Source organism: Protopterus annectens, chromosome 1.part0 (genome assembly GCF_019279795.1).
Source record: "Protopterus annectens isolate FY-2018-M chromosome 1.part0, PAN1.0, whole genome shotgun sequence".
NCBI lineage: Eukaryota > Metazoa > Chordata > Ceratodontiformes > Protopteridae > Protopterus > Protopterus annectens.
In genome coordinates, this window is record NC_056725.1 from 723,403,659 (window position 1) to 723,425,239 (window position 21,581).

The following is a 21,581-nucleotide window of genomic DNA, read 5'->3' on the forward strand; positions in this document are numbered from 1 at the left end:
AATTCTGAGACTTTTTTTCTGGGTGCTTTTTGCAGCTATGACTGCTGAACATTATTCCATCTCCAGTGGTACTGAAGCCCATTTCTTGCACTATACTGCATATCCCAAGCATGGGAGTACTAACATGAGGCTGGCTGAGACCAGAAAATCAAAGTTTTGAAACTTCAAACGTTTTGAATGGAGATTGACATACAGTGTGGAGCAGGATATTTACATTTTTCCTCAGAGTAGTGCAATCTCAGAATTGGTATATTTATTTAGCAGGGAGTGTGGGGGTGCAGGAGGCTTGTCCGCCTGCAAACACACCACACTTATATATATATATATATATACATATATATATATATATATATATATATATATATATATATACATATATATTCTTTTTATTATTTTTATTTCATTTTCAAGTTTCAAAACTTTGAACTTCTGGTCTTGGCCGTTTGAAGTTTGAAGTTTTGAAATTTTGAGCTTTAGATTATCTTATATATATATGGTACAGTAAGAAGTTTCTTTGGTCAGGGTGAAATACAGCTTAAACATGACAGTTAATTGTTACATATTGATTCAGCAATGAAATGTTCTTTAAGAGTGGCCTTAAAATCTTTAAATGTTTCTTGATTTTTGATTTTAACAGGCAGGTGATTTCATGTAGCATATCCTTCCTCCCAAAGTAGTTTTGAGGCATAGGTGAATGAGGTTGAAAGAGCTTTCTTGTGAACTTAGGTGTTTGCCTGTATAGGCAGTCTTGGTATCAATGAGGGAGTGTATCTTTCTTTTAGCAAAGTGCAAATAAGTGCAGATAGTAACAGTGTAGTCCTTTTAGAAGCAAAAATCCAGTTGTTTTTTTTAAGTATTTTTCAGTGTTGTAAAAAGGAATAAGCAAATGTTATTCTCAGTTGTTTGTAACTTATGGGTGTTATTGGCCAAATGTAGGACACAAAATGGGAAACCATATTCAAATTTGGGTAAGAATACATATTTAGCAATTGCTAAATGAGCCTTAGGGAAGACTTTGCAACTAATTTTAAAGCATCTTTTTGGTAGTGTAAGCACTTTATTATTTACATGGTCAAAATGAGAAGTGAAGGAGAGGACTGAGTTTATAATTAAATTAAAATAATGTTCCCTTTGATGTGTTTTTTACAGAGGTAAAGGATAGTGAGTATTTTTTTTTTAATGTAGGGAATATCATGGCCTATCTTTAGAGGGTATATGAGAAGTTTATTGGCAGATGACCTGTTGCACAGTTGGGTAAAGCTATTGTGTAATTTGCTTTGTAGACTGTTGTGTGAACTACCATAAAATAAGTATGTCATCAGCACACATTACAAGTTTTAGTTTTGACAGATTCAGGTAGAGGTAATGAATTAATTTATTTCTATATCACTTGATTACCGGAATAGTCCTATTAGGTTATTAGCCTCTTTTCAGGGGAAACCCAAGGTGGTATTTATAATAGCAGGGGAAATTCAGCCAGGGCATCATGGAACTTCCTTTACTCTTTTACTTATGTGTTGTGGGATCTTTTACATCCATCTGAGCTACAACCAACTGAAGCAGATGGGTCCTCAGTTTAACATGTCCTCCAAATGATGATATACTCAGGAGTGCAGCAACCCCTTATGCTGCACTGTAGAGCTAGCGATCAATCTGCCCGGTGTGAAAATAGGACCCACAGCCTTCTATACCGAAGGTGAGTGTGCAATCTGTTATGCAACTGACATTAATAAAGATGGAGAAAAGAAGAAGACCTCATACTTATCATTTGCAGGACACCTGAGATGAATAAGCCCATTCAAGAGGAGAGAGAGTAGTTATAATAGACTGTTTTGTAGATAAGTTTTAAGCAGGTGAATCGTATTTTCTTCAAAACTGAGTTTCTTTAGCTTGTATTGTTGATAGTTTTGAAAACCCTGGACATATCTACAAAAACACCTGCTGTTATATGCCCTTCTTCATTGTGATTGCACTAAATCTTATCTGTAGCAGCTGATGAGCTATGAAAGTACTAAATGAATTGCAGAAGCAAAGTTGGGCATCATATTGTAAGCCATAACTTTTTCTTTAGTATTTGTATATAAAGATGCTTTTCAAATAGTTTAGTATTAGGGCAGATATTAGAGTTAGGTGTGTAATCCTTTTAATCCTTTGGAGATGTGCTTTTTGGGGAAAGATATTATGAAAGCATGTCCAAATGCAGATGGGATGGTAAATGTGTTAAAAGAGTGGTGGAAGATATGAGTAAGTGGTCCTTCAATTTGCTCAGCAGCTAACTTTAAGAAAGAAGGGTGTAGTTTGACAAATTTAGCACCTGCGTTTTTAAGATTTTTTCAGCAGGGTTTTTGTCTGCTTGATAGTAATTTGGAAGAAGAGACATCTTGATGCTTAAGAGACTAGTGGGTAGTGTTGCTTTTTACAGTTTGAGTGAGAACGTTCTTTACAGTTTCATTCATGGATGACTGTGACCATTGGCTATAGTTAGAAAACAAAGGGACTATCTGATAATGTGGAACTGCTTATTATTCTAGTTAACTGTTTTATTTCCTTATAGAACAGGCTGGTTCAAGACCAGTTTGCTACTTGCTTCATGTTTTTGCCAAAAGTGCACTCTTTGGAAGCTAACCTTATATATTTTCTTAAGCTAGAAAATATTTGGTATAGTTTATTGTTAAGTGGATTCATTTTCCAGGCCTTCTCCCTGGTGCTCATCTTGTTTTAGATCTCCAAAGTGAGCCAATGACATATTTATCCTCTATTTTTTTGATAATAGGAATAAAAAGCCTGTAATGAGGAAAGGTCTGCATAGAACAGTTGTATAACAGTAGCATGGTTACAGATCTCATAGATAGGGGACAAGTCGATAGACTAAAGAGTGAGTTCTGTTGAGGAAGTTTAGTTGTTGGAAAATATCTTCTTTCTATTAGGAAGGATTTTTTTGGTGAGTGATCACTAAGAGAGTCTGGATTTGGGAATTTCAGTAGAAATGCCCCTATGCTGCATTTTGGTTATTATTAGATCTAGCATTGAACTCTTACCTGACTTAGCATCAAGCTTAGTAGAAACCTATGTTTTTAATGGAATAGCACTGGCATTTCTGCATGTCTCCAGCTCCACCCTCTAGAAAGCTAGCATGAGCACTACATCACTGTGGGTATCCAATGCTCTTCTACTGATGCAAATATGTATCAACAAACATACCCTCTGTGATTATCATCATTGGCTAGGAATAACATGCCCATGTCTTTCTAGTCTTCCTGTACTGCTTGTACAAGGTCAGTGGTTACATGGGAACAACTCCTCCGTCTGTCCCATTATGAGCAAGTCAGCAAAAGCTGGTAATGTCCGATCCAAACATGGATCTTCCAGCACCCAAGGGACTACTCACAACTCAAGTAATCTAGGTCATAGTCAGAGCTTTATCTCTTTATGCTCGGACGGTCACAGAAAGGAATGACTCCGCAGTTCTTCTTCCCCTTTGTAATATTTATATGTTTCTTTTATAAAGAACATCCACATTTTTATTGAGAAAGCACTTTTCATACACCTAAAGCATGATGAGGCAGTCCCTAATTTTGATCATGCCGTTATTGATTGTCTCTTCTCTGTAATCGTCTCTCTGGTATTTAACTTTGAGTCATGCCCTTCTCGTTACTTTCCTCTTCTTTCATGATCATTACATTTGTCACTATAATACTGCAAACATTCTCCAGTGGGGGTTGATGGAACCTCAACAGTTCTTGTTGCTTGGGAAAATACATGATACATTGGGGCACACATGGGAACACACTGCATTAGCATGCTTTTCCAATGTGAGACGTTCATCAGGAAGCTAAATGTGCTTATTACACCCTAACCCTAACTCACGTTAACTGTCTGGTGTAACTGTTCTGTGAATGAACAGTGGCAACAGGCTTTTTTTTAATTTCCTTGTAGTGAAGTTCTATTTGACCTGTTTTTTGAGGGAAGGGGTTTGGAAGTGTATAGATAACAGGAAAGAAGAAAAATTGCCAAGATGGCAGAACATTCATCACAGTGGTTCTACTGAGCTGCAGAGTACCTTAAATAAACTTACAAGCATGTGGCAGCCAGTCCTGAATGACACCACCAACTTAAAGAAACCAGTACAAAGCAGGATATTAAACTACAATCTCTGACTTAAGTGCTGGACAGTCAAAAGGCAAAGGTGGCAACACAGAAAGCTTCTGTCAATGAACAGGCAGAGCTCATTATTGATTTACAGTTGTGGGCATAGAAAATGGAGTACATGATTTGGAAAAAAGTTGTAGGCAAAATAACCTTCAGTTCATAGGGATATTGGAAGTAAGAGATGCAAATCAGCCTGTCTCCTGTAGCACCAAGTAATTAACACTGGTCCTCCAGCAGGCAACATCAGTTGTCATTACATGGTACATAGCTTTATCAGGTTTTGCCTTTACCCGTTATTTTTCTAACGCATATTATGTATGTTTTCCCTTTTCCTTGCTTACATAAATCTTGCCTTTGCTTATGCATGGTTATTTTCCGGTATTATTATATTTACCGTATTACTATTTTCTTTCTGAAATTAATTTTTCTTCCCAACTCTTATTTTGAGGTTCAGCTATCAGAAATCATATACTTAATCCCTTTATTATTCCTTTTCTTTATCCTTTTATTTTCCTTCCTTACGCCTTTTTCTTTGAATTGATTTAATCTCTTCTACAGTTATTTTGTCACTTTCTATCATTATTTAAACACAATTTTTGAAATTGGCTTCTTTCCTATTTCAGATAATACAAAGCACACAAAGCAGACACACCACAACTGGTATAATTATCTGGAAGGACAAAGATCAATGCACAAACACAAACCAACAAGATGACTAGAAACTTGGATCAGGTAAACACAGCATATATTCTGACTACAATTTTCAATTATAAAAATGCAGACTGAATTTTAGGGTAAGTGAATGCATTCTAATAACAATTACAGCATGCTGCATTGAAATATTATGAACAGATAAGCAGCACATTGCAAGTATAATATTTTAAGAATGTGCAAAAAATCAATTATTTATGTGCCTGACTAATATGCTCATTAAAAAGTGCAAAAATGCTAAACATCCCATTCTATTTTGAAGCGTTTTGCTAATAAAAGTTAGCTTTAACAAATTTTCTGACAAATGTTCCATTATAGGATTTACCTGACAGCAAAACCATGACAGATGCATAATCTCAGCACCATATTCTTTACAGAAAATAAAACTCCCACTATAGAGAAACATAATTGATTTAGTTAGTGGATAAATAAGCAACACAATAAACCATAAATTCTATGCAAAGCTTCTTAGTAAAAAGGATTTAACTTTAGATTTTGAGATAAAATATCTTTAGAGTTATTTGCTTACTGTCTTTCACATAGAAGTTGCTTCACAAGGAGGAATGGTAGCATGCACATCAGGAATGAAGATTAATGAAAGTAAAATGGGTTCCCATGGTACTGAGCGGATATTGCACATCCTCACCTTAACTGGTCCGGAAAGCAAATAACTTAAAAGATTTTAACGACTGGCTTAGTTTCTGGTGTCATTCCAGGGGGATCCAGTACCTGACAGCCTGGGAAGATATGATCGACAGACCACAATGCTTTGCCAGAGATGGCCTGCATCCATTTCACCTGGGCTTCAGGATTCTGGCAAAGGCTCTTGCCTCCCCTATAGTGCCCTTTTTAGGAAAAGTGATGAGGTGAAAACTACCAACATAAACATTTCAACAAAACACAAATTAAAGGTCATGCTGCTAAACACTAGAAGTCTAAATATGAAACTGCACTCATTGCAAGCATTCCTAACCCTGAAAATGCTGACATCTGTGCAGTCACAGAAACCTGGTTCAAAGCTGCAGAGAGCACCCCAGCCTTACCCGGTTACTCATCCTATCATATATTCAGGTCCCAAAATGTGGGTAGTAAAGCCAAAGGATGTGGAGTTTCAATATATATTAAAGATACACACACCTCCAGGCTGGTCAAACAGTATGATGCACAGGAGACACTCCAGGTGCAGTTAACTATTGACAAGACCCCTATACAAATCATAGCTAGCTACTGGCCCCCAAATCTGACCCAAATGCCCAAACTGCCTATCTTGACCTCTTCGACTCTATCAAAATTCAACCCTTTACCCTGATACTGGGTGACTTTAACTACCCAAACATAGAATGGAAGAACTACTCTTGCCAGAACACAAATGCCCAGTGATTCCTCGATTTTGTAAATGCAAATGCTTTAGAACAACTAGTTGATACCTCCACAACAAGTGATAATATCTTGGACTTGGTATTAACCAACATGAGTAACTACTGCAATATCCTGGCAGTATCATCCTCCCTTGTAAGATCTGACCATAAAGCGGTCACGTTCAAAGTCACCATCTCCCCCAACCCCCCCTCTAGCTAGGGTCAATCAAAAAAACTTCTCCAAAGCTGATTACAGCCTCCTGTGGGATGGTATAAACAGCTTCACAGCTCCTCCCCCTCTCTAGGAATTGGCACCAGTATCCAAAACTATACCAAATTACTATACAAACATTTATGCAGATGCATGGAATCAGGAATACATGACAGGACTAAATCATCCTCTGCAAGGAAGAGTAAACCTGTCTGGTGGACATCTGTAGTAAATAAACTCTATAACAAAAGACAAAAATTGCTGTTCAGCACCAAGAAGGAGCAGGTGCCCAGTTGGAAGCAATCTCTCCTTAGACTAAACAAGCAAATAAGACCACTAGTGAAATCCTACAAAGCAAATGTCAAGTCAAAATTGGCCACATCTACTAGAGACAATCATAGGGCCTTCTTCACATATGCCCGTAATCTAAAAGGTAGCACCCAGATCTGTTCAGAACTGTTGGTCAAGGACACCACATATACAAATTCCGTAGATATAGCAAACGTGCTGGCTGACAGATTCAGTGATACATTCACCCCTCTGTCCCCCCATCAGTAAATCAGGACATTCCCAGTGTCTGTCCCCTTCCCCTTATATCTAGGAATCAGGTCATCACTGCTCTCTCAAAGACAAAAAATACATCCTCCATAGGACCTGATAACATCCCAGGCTGCATGCTACATGAACTTAGGCAGGAACTTGCAGCAGCATTAGGTGCCCTATTCTACCAAAGCCTGAGTACCGACTTTGTCCCAGCTGAGTGGAGGACCCACTGTCATCCCTTTACACAAAGGTGGAGCGTCCACCAATCTGGGAAATTATAGACCAATCAGCCTAAAAAGCCTGATATGCAAGGCCATGGAATGGATTATTATGGACCTCAATAACAAGGACATTGGCAACTTCCAAACACTCGATCCCGCAGAGTTTGGTTCATCAAGGGGATGTCATGTCTGTTACATTTGGTTGACTTTTTTGAGGCAGTCACCAAACCCATGGATGAGGGGGAAGACAGTGCATACCATCTACCTTGACCTGGCCAAAGCATTCTACACTATTCCCCACTCAGGCATAATAGATAAACCCTCTCAACTGGGCATCAATCCATATGTTACCAGATGGGTAGCCAACTGGCTCACTGAAAGAACCCACCTAGTCAAAATAGGGGAAGCCACCTCAAGCAGTAGACCCATATTGAGTGGCATACCCCAGGGTTCAATCTTGGGGCCTCTGTTATTTGGGATATACTTTTCTGAGGTACAGACCAAAACCAGTGGGCTATGGCTGACCAAGTTTGCAGATGACTGCAAGCTGGGAGCTATCATCAATTCCCCTAGTGATGTGGACAGCCTCCATGAGAGTCTCACCCAAACAAATGACTGGTGCCAAAAACATGGCCTCAAGCTGAGTACAAAAAATGCATCATCATCCCCTTTGGGGAGAGATTATCACATTAATAACAACCTTCTAAGCATGCAGTCAGTTGAGAGGGATTTGGGCACCCAGATTGATAGCAGCGTGACTTTTGACCACCATGTTGCTTCCATTGTAAAGAATGCTTTCTACATGGCCCACCTCATAAGTAAGGGTATCTCATCCAGGGACAAGGAGGTCATATCATCCCTGTATTTTTCCCTTATAAGGCCCATTATTGAGTACAACGTCCCATTTGGCATGTACCTCACAAAGCACATGCAGCAGCTGGAGAGACTACAGAGGTTCCTCACCAGGAGAATCCAAGGCCTCAAAAATCTACCATACACAGATAGGCTAAAAGCTCTATCCCATCTACTCTGTTTCATACAGACTCCTCAGAGGTGAACTCTGTCTAGCATACAAGGTGATCTCAGACACTGCCTTGATGGGACTGCAGCATATTCACAAGTCAAGCTCCACTCGGGTAACCCACATATGCGGCCTCAGCCTGGTCTGTAACATCAATAGGACTTGCTGGCAGGACAGATTTGTGTCCCAGAGACTCCCCCATCTGTGGAATAGACTCTCTCTCCATATCAAGCAGAGTACCTCTTTACCCCTTTTTAATTGCAATCTGGAAAACTGGATGGGAAATACAAAATACATCCCTGGGATTCCACCCATGTCCCTGCTGTCTATGCATGGACTAAACTCTTATCTAGGCTTATAAGGGCCTCAGGGACAATAGCCTAGTAACTTCCAATGATCCTATGATCATCCTTTCAGTAAATGGAAAATAATGATCTGAGGTCAAACACTGGTAATTTTTTCCATAATGGACTGGAATAAATTTAATACATTTGACAAATAGCACAATTTAACAACAGCATAAATTCATATATTGTTAATCTCTTTGAAACTTACCTGGGATATAAAACAGTAAAGTAGTATTAATATTAAATTTACTTAAATAATTTAGTACCTAATCTATAAAGAGGCCCTGGCAGAGTTATTTCAGTTGATAGTTGATGATCTTATTATGTTTAACAAGAAATCTAATAATAAATATGAGACTGGTATTTTTAAACTATCTACAATTTTTGGTGCTCATATTTTAGACTAACTTGCATGGGGAAACTTGAGAAAGGAAATTCATTATAAAACTTTTTACATGATGTGCAAAAATATTTGGAAAACTTCAAGAGAAGAGTTCAAGTGTTAACAATTTTCAAGGTAAATGTTCATTTTAACAAAAGCAACTTTGAAAAGGAAAGAAAACAAAGTGTATTTATTAATGCAGCTACATCATCTTTTATCTCAAGCCATTTTTAGAAACTGTACTAGCTAAGAAACTATTATTTTTTAGCAAATGTCAAACCAGAGTATGTTGGAGATGTAGTTCTTTCAACGGATTTAAAGGAAACAGAATGAATAAAATAATAATGATCAGTTAATGAGAAATTGTCAGATTTATCAATATTTGAACTACAATTGGATACCACAGTATGCATTTTTATTACAGCTGAGATAAATGGAATATCTGAGTTTGAGCAGGTAATACATATACATGCACTTCTCTCTCTCTCTCTCTATATATATATATATATATATATATGTATATATATATATATATATATATATATATATGTATATATATAAATATATACATAGAAAGATATAAATTTTCTCATGAAATATCAAAAAACTGAAAAGAGTGAATGAAAAAAGAATGATCATTTTAGAGTGAATTTAAAATGATTGAAAACTGGGCAAACCAAAATGTATCCCACTGCAAGATTATCTCATACAAAAGGTTGCTGACAAAATCACCATTAAAAATGTGCAGTCAAATTAGCATTCACTTTTTTACATCACTAAAACTTTTGACTCATATGAGAGTTTGCTCTTGTGACCATTATATCTATCTGTAGTATAATATAATTCTTAAATACTTAATATTAAGGAAAAACTACCACATTTAGGTGATTCTGTAACAAGTAATAAAGGGATTCTAAATGTAAACAAGTATAATGGCCATACCTGTCCAGTCCATATTTTGATGCTTATGTGGAGAATTAACATGGTGTAAACATATTACTGTGGAATTATCATTAAAAAAGTACTGACAACACTTATTAATTCAGTCAAAAGGAAATTTGGATTTGTGAAGGAGAGGAATACTACTAATACTATACTACTACTACTACTAATAATAACAATAACAATAGTAATAATAAAAGTAGCGCGTCTATATTCAGTGATTGAAGCTTTAGTTAGTCAAGTAACTAAAGCTCGATCCCTAAATATCGAAAATGCAAAACCACGAATGGCAGTACCCATGCAGGGAAACAATGCCATAGTCCCAAAAAAAAAAAAAAAAAAGTGGGGGGGCTTCACCCACCACACCCCCTGATGTGGGGGGCTGTGCCCCCACCCCCTAACTAAATTTACCAACCACGAGATCACTCCACATTGTAGGAAGAGCAAAATCCGCGTAACAGCCAAACAAATTGTTTCTCTGCGTGGAAACTGCCATTCGCGGTTTTGCATTGTTGATATTTAGTGATTGCGCTGTCATTACACAACCAACTAAAGCTTCGATCATGTAATATAGACCCATAATAGCTGACTATACTATATGCTTTGGATGCATCACCTATGATAGCCAAAGCTGAATGAAAATTAGACAACATAAAAATATCAATATTCAAGATCTGAGATCTAATTTTTTTTTTTCTGACATCATGATATGAAACCCAACTTGAAAGGAAAGTATTATTTGTTTATGCTTTGTAAGGATAAAGGCAAGAATTTTAAAACTGAAATTTAAAAATGGTATTACTGAGGACTGTTTAAAATTGTGAGTCAGTATTGTGCATGGTTGTTTTAAATAATTACCTTTGAAATCAAACTTTAAAATAAAGTTACATACAATATTTTGTGGCAAGATCCATAAAGGTTTTATAAAATAAAACAAGAAACCATAAATACAGTGATACATGTATTTTTTGTTTAGATGGTACTTGGTTCGAATCCATGTGTATGTTAACAGTGTCAAATCATTTTATGTGTAAATCCAAATTCTGAAGTGTGATACTTGGTATGGAATGTCGAAAATATGGCTAGATGGTACTGGTTTCCAATCCAGCTATATAATACTTCAACTAGTTTTACAGTAGCCGCACATTAGTGCACTATGCCCACCATTGCACACTTATGCTTTAAAGAAAAGAAATAGGAAAGGCAGTAAGCTGGTGAAATGGGGAGCAATCAGGGAGAAAAACAAAGTGAAAGCAAGGCAGGAATGTGAAGGAAGGATGTAGGAAAGAACCATAGCTATCCAGCTCTTCAAGAATAAAACATGAAAATATATGCACATCTGCTAATAGCCAATGTGGCCATTCCTGATCACACTCCCATAGTGGCAGTACTTCCACTCATCCATTGGTGAGTATGCTGACCATACCCAGATGTGGCAGGCCATGTGGTTGTGGTCCTGGGCATTCCCTTGAAGGAAGCATGTCCAGCAGACACCAGTCATGTTCAGGTAGCAGCCAAGCATCTGACTTTGGTTGTGGATGTGACAGTGCAGCTCCTGACAGAGCCAGTTCTCATGGTTGGGGTGAGAATAATGAACTGCCACCTCTACCATGCGTGGCTCACACCTGTCTGACGTGCATTTACACATGGAGGACCACCACACACACACACGCACACACCCACACACACACACACACACACACACACACACACACACACACACACACACACACACACACACACACACACACACACACACACACACACACACACACACAGCCTGCATGCTTCATTTTCTCCCTCACACACACTCACAGAACTTTTGTGTCAACACTAAGCATCTGCCCCCCCCCCCAGCACCCTGTGCAAATGATGATAACTGTGCCATATCCCAGATTTCTCTCATTTGGATTCAGAGATACAAAAGCTTGGTGTCTGATGCACAGGGTGTATATATTAGTGCCTAGTATATTCACATTTTTGTTATTGAACTGATAATTGTACCTGTCAGTTATATTTGTCTTGCCAGATGATACAGTGCATAGCATCCTCATGACAGTACTTTCTAATGTATTCTCTTGTAAGGGTTGTGAAGTTAGGAACTGCAATGTCTGTCATTAATTTATAACCTTTCTATTTAATGTTTTCCAGTACAAACTTATGGTGCACATGAAAAGACATGCCATCAAATTCAGATCTCAGTATTGTATTAGCAGACAGTAATCAAACTGATCAGAACAGTAATACAGTATAATGCTCTCTTTTGCATGAACCTCACCAGACACCTGCAGCAGCTGGAGAGACCTCATTCTCACCAAGACAATTGAGGGCCTGCAGCACATGGCCTGCAAGGGCAAATTGAAGATGTTGTCACTGCAGTCCATATCTTATAGGCTGCTGAGAGTTGACATGTGCCTGGCCTACAAAGCAGTCTCAGATCCTGCTGCACATCCCCAAGTCACATGGGACAACATTCACTCACTCTAGTGATCTTAACCACGAAAAAGTGGCAGCCCAGGGCAATTAAAATGAAAGCAAAAAAAGTGATAGCTGGTGAAATGGGGAGCAATCAGGGAGAAAAACAAAGTGAAAGTAATGTCAAACCAGAGTATGTTGGAGATGTAGTTCTTTCAACGGATTTAAAGGAAACAGAATGAATAAAATAATAATGATCAGTTAATAAGAAAGTGTTAGATTTATCAATATTTGAACTACAATTGGATACCACAGTATGCATTTTTATTACAGCTGAGATAAATGGAATATCTGAGTTTGAGCAGGTAATACATATACATGCACTTCTCTCTCTCTCTCTCTCTCTCTCTCTATATATATATATATATATATATATATACATAGAAAGATATAAATTTTCTCATGAAATATCAAAAAACTGAAAAGAGTGAATGAAAAAAGAATGATCATTTTAGAGTGAATTGAAAACTGGGCAAACCAAAATGTATCCCACTGCAAGATTATCTCATACAAAAGGTTGCTGGCAGAATCACCATTAAAAATGTGCAGTCAAATTAGCATTCACTTTTTTACATCACTAAAACTTTTGACTCATATGAGAGTTTGCTCTTGTGACCATTATATCTATCTATAATATAATATAATTCTTAAATACTTAATATTAAGGAAAAACTACCACATTTAGGTGATTCTGTAACAAGTAATAAAGGGATTCTAAATGTAAACAAGTATAATGGCCATACCTGTCCAGTCCATATTTTGCTGCTTATGTGGAGAATTAACATGGTGTAAATATATTACTGTGGAATTATCATTAAAAAGTACTGACAGCACTTATTAATTCAGTCAAAAGGAAATTTGGGTTTGTGAAGGAGAGGAATACTACTACTACTACTATACTACTACTACTAATAATAACAATAACAATAGTAATAATAAAAATAGCGCGTCTATATTCAGTGATTGAAGCTTTAGTTAGTCAAGCAACTAAAGCTCAATCACTAAATATCGAAAATGCAAAACCACGAATGGCAGTACCCATGCAGGGAAACAATGCCATAGTCCCAAAAAAAAAAAAAAAGTGGGGGGGGCTTCACACACCACACCCCCTGATGTGGGAGACTGTGCCCCCCACCCCCTAACTAAATTTACCAACTATGAGATCACTCCACATTGTAGGAAGAGCAAAATCCGCGTAACAGCCAAACAAATTGTTTCCCTGCGTGGAAACTGCCATTCGCGGTTTTGCGTTTTTGATATTTAGTGATTGCGCTGTCATTACTCAACCAACTAAAGCTTCGATCATGTAATATAGACCCATAATAGCTGACTATACTATATGCTTTGGATGCATCACCTATGATAGCCAAAGCTGAATGAAAATTAGACAACATAAAAATATCAATATTCAAGATCTGAGATCTAATTTTTTTTTTTTTTGACATCATGATATGAAACCCAACTTGAAAAGAAAGTATTATTTGTCTATGCTTTGTAAGGATAAAGGCAAGCATTTTAAAACTGAAATTTAAAAATGCTATTACTGAGGACTGTTTAAAATTGTGAGTCAGTATTGTGCATGGTTGTTTTAAATAATTACCTTTGAAATCAAACTTTAAAATAAAGTTACATACAATATTTTGTGGCAAGATCCATAAAGGTTTTATAAAATAAAACAACAAGAAACCATAAATACAGTGATACATGTATTTTTTGTTTAGATGGTACTTGGTTCGAATCCATGTGTATGTTAACAGTGTCAAATCATTTTATGTGTAAATCCAAACTCTGAAATGTGATACTTGGTATGGAATGTCGAAAATATGGCTAGATGGTACTGGTTTCCAATCCAGCTATATAATACTTCAACTAGTTTTACAGTAGCCGCACATTAGTGCACTATGCCCACCATTGCACACTTATGCTTTAAAGAAAAGAAATAGGAAAGGCAGTAAGCTGGTGAAATGGGGAGCAATCAGGGAGAAAAACAAAGTGAAAGCAAGGCAGGAATGTGAAGGAAGGATGTAGGAAAGAACCATAGCTATCCAGCTCTTCAAGAATAAAACATGAAAATATATGCACATCTGCTAATAGCCAATGTGGCCATTCCTGATCACACTCCCATAGTGGCAGTACTTCCACTCATCCATTGGTGAGTGTGCTGACCACACCCAGATGTGGCAGGCCATGTGGTTGTGGTCCTGGGCATTCCCTTGAAGGAAGCATGTCCAGCAGACACCAGTCATGTTCAGGTAGCAGCAAAGCATCTGACCTTGGTTGTGGATGTGACAGTGCAGCTCCTGACAGAGCCAGTTCTCATGGTTGGGGTGAGAATAATGAACTGCCACCTCTACCATGCGTGGCTCACACCTGTCTGATGTGCATTTACACATGGAGGACCACCACACACACACACGCACACACACACACACACACACACACATACACACACACACACATACACACACACACACACACACACACAGCCTGCATGCTTCATTTTCTCCCTCACACACACTCACAGAACTTTTGTGTCAACCTTAAGCATCTGCCCCCACCCCCCCCCCAGCACCCTATGCAAATGATGATAACTGTGCCATATCCCAGATTTCTCTCATTTGGATTCAGAGATACAAAAGCTTGGTGTCTGATGCACAGGGTGTATATATTAGTGCCTAGTATAATCACATTTTTTGTTATTGAACTGATAATTGTACCTGTCAGTTATATTTGTCTTGCCAGATGATACAGTGTATAGCATCCTCATGACAGTACTTTCTAATGTATTCTCTTGTAAGGGTTGTGAAGTTAGGAACTGCAATGTCTGTCATTAATTTATATCCTTTCTATTTAATGTTTTCCAGTACAAACTTATGGTGCACATCAAAAGACATGCCATCAAATTCAGATCTCAGAATTGTATTAGCAGACAGTAATCAAACTGATCAGAACAGTAATACAGTATAATGCTCTCTTTTGCATGAACCTCACCAGACACCTGCAGCAGCTGGAGAGACCTCATTCTCACCAAGACAATTGAGGGCCTGCAGCACATGGCCTGCAAGGGCAAACTGAATATGTTGTCACTGCAGTCCATATCTTATAGGCTGCTGAGAGTTGACATGTGCCTGGCCTACAAAGCAGTCTCAGATCCTGCTGCACATCCCCAAGTCACATGGGACAACATTCACTCACTCTAGTGATCTTAACCTAGCCTGCAATATTAACAGGACATGCTGGAGCGACAGATATGTCTCCCAGAGATTGCACTAATGTGGAAAAAAATCCCAGTTCACATAAAACAGAGCTCCTCAGTGACCCTATTTAAGCATAACTTAGCCAACTGGATGGGAGAATGTAAATTTACCCAGGTTTGTTACCCATGTCCCTCTTAGATAAGGACAGTCTGTGATGATCATACACTTGCACTGCAAATATAGACCGTACAAATGGTCAACAAGGGAACAATGGTATAACATGGCTAGGCTTATAAAGGCCCTAGGGCCAGTAATCTAGTAACCTCTCATGAAACCTATGTGAAGTCTGCCTGGGCTTCGGGCAAGTGTCTGGTCCTGCCATGGTGGGATGGCTGTAAATGCAATAATCTGATGCAGCTGAATACATCAGCATTGTTTGTTCAGCATATGGTGGTACATCAGCATTGTCTAATGTGTATATGGTGGTACATCAGCATTGTCTGTTGAGCATATGGTGATAGTGTCCCACATGCTGGTGGAAAAGGATCTCTGTAATGTCAAGTAACAGCACAGACACACACACACACACACACACACACACACACACACACACACACACACACACACACACACACACACACACACACACACACACACACACACACACACACACACACACACACACACACACACACACACACAGTTAATTGCAGTGAGGACAGAACTCGTATCTATCTAAGTACACAGACTACAGAACACAGTACTATATGTAAGCACCACTGCACACGTCTGACTTTAGCATGTCTGCAGGTCAGCTTATAGTGGATGACATCAGCAGGCCATGTGGGAGACAAGAGGTTGGAAGAGCTGCATGACATGTATATTTAGGTTTGTGCAAGTATCAAAAGACTACCAAGCCATGCCATTGGAGAAGTAACTGTAGGATAGCATGTCTACTCTGCTGAGCAGAGAAACACACACACCTAGTTGATTGCAGTGAGAACACAACCCCTACCTATCTAAGGTACACAGACTATGAAACACAGTGCTATAGGCAAGTGCCACAGTACAAGTCTGACTTTTACATGGCTGCAGGTCAGCTTACACTGGATGACATCATGTTGGAGAGAAGAATGTAGGAGGCCTGCCTGAACTGGATGTGTAGGTAGGTGCAAGTAACAAAATACAGTCAATTTATGGGATTGGGGGTGGCAAATGCAGGATACACACTTGCTTTTCTGGCTGAAGACACACTCACACATACACTCACACACACACACACACACACACACACACACACACACACACACACACACACACACACACACACACACACAGTTCACGGCAGTGAAAACAGAACCCCTACCTATGTAAGTACATAGACTATAGAGCACAGAACTCCACGCAAGCACCAAGCTGCAAGTCTGATTTTTATATAACTGCAGGTCAACTTATAGTGGATGACTTCAGCAGTGCATGGTGGAGAGAAGAAGGTAGGAGACCTGCCTGAAATGGATGTGTAGGCAGGTGCAAGTATCAAAATACTTGATTTTGCAGGATACACACTTTCTCTTCTGGCTAGACACACACACATACACACACACACACACACACACACACACACACACACACACACACACACACACACACACACACGCACAGTTGACTGCAGTTAGAACAGACCCCATACCTAAGTATACAGACTATAGAACACGGTACTCAACAGAAGCACCACGGCACAATCTGACTTTTATATGGCTGCAGGTTAACTTATGGTAGATGACATCAGCAGCCATTGTGGGGGACAACACATTGGGAGGCCTACTTAGACACATAGATTCATAGGTTCATATGAGGCCAGTAGCCTAACTGTAGACTGTATCCTAGGTTTTTAGAAGCCTAGCTATGTAAATACACAAGTACCCTTATTGAGCATAGTTTGATGTTTGAGTTTAGCAGATCAAGGTTGTCACCATCACCAATTGTCCCTGTCCTGAGGAAGCACACAACATTATATATTACACTTTTTAATTTGGTTGATCTTTGTGTGTATGAAATATTGAGCCCCCAGGGTTGTACTGATTGTGAGGGGGATGTACAACCCATATTTGTATTGTGAATATATGACATATACTTAGAATATGCACTGAGCTTCTAATGTTTCCACATGTAGGTTTATGTCATACAAAGGAAATGGACAATAAACAGTAATAAGACAGCATCATATATATAGTTCCATAGTGCAGTGAGCATCAGATCTGCATGACAGTTATGTGAGTTACATCTGTCCATGCATTGGTAAGCAGTGTGCAAATGCAAGGAACATTGTCAATGTCAGTAAAGATAATACTATAAGGCATATAGTGTATTCAAACCCAGGGCTATGTCTATGCCAGTCCTACACTTATACCTGTTGCCAAAAGACTATTGAGGAGACAGTTGTCTATGTTGCACTTCATTGCTGTAAACTGCAATCTCACAGCAGTAAAACAAAGGTTGTACACTCTGTACTAGAAGCCAATACAATCTGTACTCCAGGCTGGGTTTTCATGATGACCAAGGGCATCAATTGAATATATCAGGTTACTATTTTTCACTTTCTGCTTCATAGGTGGTTTGCAGTGCTTTGCATAAACCCGATAAACACAGCCATTACCTTCATACACTATTTGTGCTATGCAGCGCATTATGCAAAAAGGGCAATGAAAAAGGTGAGGAATAAGACAGAAAACATTAGTGATGGACACTTATCAGTAAAATAGGTCTGCTAGTACATGTTGAGGCACTTTCTGGATAAATCCACCACTATTTACTTCATTACTGCACCAAGTTAAGATATACAAGGATATACCGTAATATTATTACAGAATGCATTCTAGGTTCAGGACTTACCTTGCAAATACAGCAGCTGAGACAATATTTCACACATAGATTTTCCTTGTGTCTACTTCCATGGGATAGAAGTATGCATGAAAAACCAGAATGTAGGCTAGATAGATGCATTACAGCTTATAATTACCAAATTATCTGACAAAAATTTGGTTTCGGTTAGTATATTCTTCATCCAATCAAAGTGCAAAAGATTAGAAATAATGTTAGTAAAGGAGCATAAATTTATGGGAACTATAAAATATTTAAATTATTTAGGAAAGGATCAGCCAAGTTAAAAACTATTCATTAGTTCTGTAAAATCTATAATTATATATACTACAGTAATTTAATATGTTTCTTTTCCTCTTCATTTTAAGAACAGAATTATATCACTCAAAAAGACTAAAATAACATTTTAGAAATTTCTGAAGGATTGCTATCAAATAATTTTGATAATTATGTTGACAGATACTGCAAACTCCATCATTAACTCAAAAGGAGTAGCTGAGGCAGATACAGCCTCATAAAGTTATTTTTTAAAGTCTTCTCTAAGGGTTGATACTCACCTTTCCAGTCTCAAAAAGACAATGGGGGCATTTATGAAGGTACTGTGACATGTACACCTCTGTGTACACTTTGTGTTCAACTTTTGATAATTCAGCAAGGGCTCTAACACAGTGTTGTACTGTGGTCTACATGATGCTATGTAGGACTGCATAGGGTTGGCTCCATGGCTGTGCTGAATGAGGCATTCCGGGGAAGAGGTCTAGACAAATTCATAATGTGCTCTCACTTCTGGAACTACCGTTAGGAAGGCATATACACATTGAGCAATTCAAGAAATTACTCAGCTCTGTACACCAGCACAGCTGGCCCCACCACATTGCAGTACTGAATATGGCCAAAACTCTGTGTTCCACTGTGACCATGGTATGAGGATTGGGAGTAGGGTGAGCCACTAGACACCAGGGACAACTCATCCATGAAGTGCCCTAATAGCACCAACATCAGTATAGGGATTGGAGGTAGAGAACTACTAGTCTCCAGGGATACATTTGCTTAAGTGCTTTGATGGCACTAGTTGCAGTACAGGGATCAGGGTCTGAGGGAGGGGGACACTAACAACCAGAAATTACTCTAAAGACTTGTGCAGTAATGGAATGTAAAACAGTACAAGGATTGGGGGGGAACTCTAGCCACCAGAGATTAGTCTAAGGAATTGTGCATTAATTGTACTTAAAATAGCACTAGAATTGAGGGGGTGGGAAAAATAGACACCAGGGAGGGACTCCTTCACAGTAAATTGCCATAACAGCCCCAACTTTGAGATGGTGATTGGATTAAGACAGGTCAGGTACAGGTATGGAAGCTGATTGTGTGTGTGTGTGTGTGTGTGTGTGTGTGTGTGTGTGTGTGTGTGTGTGTGTGTGTGTGTGTGTGTGTGTGTGTGTGTGTTTTATGTACAAGTGTATGGAGAGGTGACTGGGGAGGGAATGCCAATGCGTAGAAGAGTAGCAGTGTAGTAACTGCAATTCAGAGATATGTAAATTCACAGACAACAGGTCTTGCCTTGTTGTGTAAAACATGTTTGTGAATCACAAAATACCAAGCTGTGGTTGCAGGGTCTTTCTAGCACAAGACCTACAGTTAAGCCTAGGCCAGTATTATATTTAAGTTTGCAGGAATGTCTTAATTATTGTAACTGCCAAAATATTTTTAACAGTTGTCTTCTAATACTTTATGTTTAGTCTGTACTTATTTATTTCATAGGTTTGAAATTCCAAAATATGAGTTTCCTGAAGTATGATGTGAAAATAACAGGCTTGTTTTGGGCACTCAGTTTATTTGATTAAAACATAAAATGAAAATGTCATAAACAGATTTTGAGCCAAACATGGGTGAGGGTGATTGGGGACAGGGGGAGGCAGTCATTTTGCAGAGGGTGTGGAGGATGATGTTGACTGACATGGTGCACATTGTGTGGTGGTGGCATGGGAATTCATGGTTGCTTCCTTGTGTCTGGCATGAGTCATGCAGGGCATTGTGGGAGGGAAGGTTGGGAAGGAGCAGGATCATGTTGATGCATCGGGCCCCATTGGTGGCCGTGTTGTGGAAGGTGGGCTGGGATTGCAAGTAGAGCACTTGGAGTGATTTTGAAGTGTTGCAGTGGGTCGGAGAGCAGTAATGGAGTGGAGAAAATCTATTTTTTTGGTTCTAGGGTGGAGTTTTCCTTTAACTATCATTCTAAACTTTCACCCCTTTTAAACTACCCCACTAGTGATTTTTCTTTCCCTTTATTAATTCTTTCAACCTAACACTACCCCTCTAGTGATCTTTTCCATTCTTAACTTTCAACCTTTCAACCTATTTCAATATTTACAAAAAGGACTGTGTGTGTGTGTGTGTGTGTGTGTGTGTGTGTGTGTGTGTGTGTGTGTGTGTGTGTGTGTGTGTGTGTGTGTGTGTATATCTTGTAAATTACTGTTTTTCTCTCTGGTATTGTAACGACCCACAATTTATTAGTCTGTTTTGTTATATTATACTGTATTGTGCTATAATTTCTGTAAACTCTGTAAATTCTTGTAAAATACCGTGCAATCATAAATGTGTTTGTGGAGCTTTTCTCTCCAGGCCTCCACTGAAAATGGGGTCCTGTCCCAGTCAGACTTTCAAGGTCAACAAATGTCAATAAATAAATAAATGAAATTAAATATATTACAGTAAATTAGGAACATTGCAGAATTACCATTACATTTAATTAAAACTTTACAAAAATACTGCCTTGAAATTATAGGATGCACATATCAATTTAAAATTGGGAGAAAAGCACAGAAAGAAACAGAAAAGAATGAAATGCATAAGCTGTGGTGCCCTTCTATGAAACCAACGTCATGGACTTGGCTCAGGGTCAAAGAAAACTCAGTATATTATACACACTAAAATAAATAGCACTCATCTAAATAGTTAATGCAGAAATAAATCTACTCTACTCTAATATGCAATGACCTCCCCCACAACAACTTACTCTATAAAATATGAATGGGATGGCAAAGGTGCAGGGTTTGATTCTCACCTCGGGGAAATTGGCTTGGCTTAAACTGTCCCACAAGCACAGCTAGGCTAGTACTTGCCTAGGAATCTATGAGTCTAGAA